General features: G+C 27.9%; 1 pseudogene; it reads left to right on the top strand.

Moving 5' to 3' along the window:
• The first annotated feature begins 378 nt into the window (after positions 1-378).
• Positions 379-858, top strand: LOC109338266 (annotated as a pseudogene).
• Positions 859-1,337: the final 479 nt, after the last annotated feature.

Genomic DNA, 1,337 nt, shown 5'->3' with positions numbered 1-1,337 from the left:
TCAAAAGAGAAAAATATCAATCAAAATTGATCATATGATTTCATAGCAATAAAAAATGATACGCATATTAATTTTTTTAATATTTTCTAAATGACATAATATAATTTTAAACTTTGAATATAATAATTATTTTTAACATAATTATTGAATTGTATTATATATTACAAATAATAATATTTATATTAATAAATATAAGGTTTATTTTAATATATAAGTTACCCTATATGCCGTTGAATTAATAAACTAATTTACCATATTATATGACTAATACTAATAAGAATATATCATTCTTGGGAAATTTAAACAGATCCGACACTTTGGTAAACCTGATCTGAAACATTGTACTATTGTGTCTAGTTTGAAGTTTCTTTCTAAAGAATGAGCAAAAACCAGAAAGTAATTTTGGACAAGGATCAAATCGCAGAGTTACGAGAGATTTTCCTTTCATTCGATTGGAAAAACGATGGAAGCTTAACACACTTAGAACTCAGTTCCCTTCTCCGATCACTTGGTCTGAAACCAAACCGTGAACAGTTATAGAGCTTCATAGAAAAAGCTGACACAAACAACAACGGTCTGGTTGAGTTTTCAGAGTTTGTGGCGGTGGTTGCGGCGGAGCTTCTGCCGGTGAAATCACCGTACAGTGAGAAGCAGTTGAGAAAACTGTTCAGAATATTTGATAGAGATGGAGATGGATTCATCACTGCGGTTGAGTTGGTACATTCAATGGCGAAAGTTGGCCATGTCCTAACGGTTATTGAATTTACTGGGATGATAAAAGAGGCTGATATTGATATTGATGATGATGGTAGGATCAGTTTTCAGGAATTTGCTCAAGCAATTACTTATGCTGTTTAAGAGTGTAATATATATGCTCTGTATATACATAATTATTATACTATCTACTATTCATTTGTATTATTTTTTTAACAAAGGTTAATAATGAACTAAAAGTGTGTAAAATATTTATCCTCTCACTACATATATTTTTATTTTTAATTTAAATTGTATACTAACCGGCAATTATGCAGTGAGGGATGTAATATTGTGATTTTGAGTGTTTATATAACATCATGATCATAAGTATACTTATATTTTCCTACAATTTTTTATAATTGGGATAAAGACAATATAATTATAACTACCATTTAAAAAAATATTATAACTACCATTTAAAATAATAGAGATTACTCATGATCAATGCTTCAAATTTATAATTATAACATCATGATTCATGATCAATGCTTCAAATTTAGTTTAGAGAGATGATTATGATAAAATGAAATAGAATAGAGATTACTGATTTTATTATTTTTGGTTCCATATATTTAGCAAAG

The sequence above is a fragment of the Lupinus angustifolius genome, unplaced genomic scaffold (genome assembly GCF_001865875.1).
Source record: "Lupinus angustifolius cultivar Tanjil unplaced genomic scaffold, LupAngTanjil_v1.0 Scaffold_21_13, whole genome shotgun sequence".
Taxonomy (NCBI): domain Eukaryota; kingdom Viridiplantae; phylum Streptophyta; class Magnoliopsida; order Fabales; family Fabaceae; genus Lupinus; species Lupinus angustifolius.
Note: the sequence above shows the minus strand (reverse complement) of the source record. Positions and strands in the feature narration are given on the sequence as shown.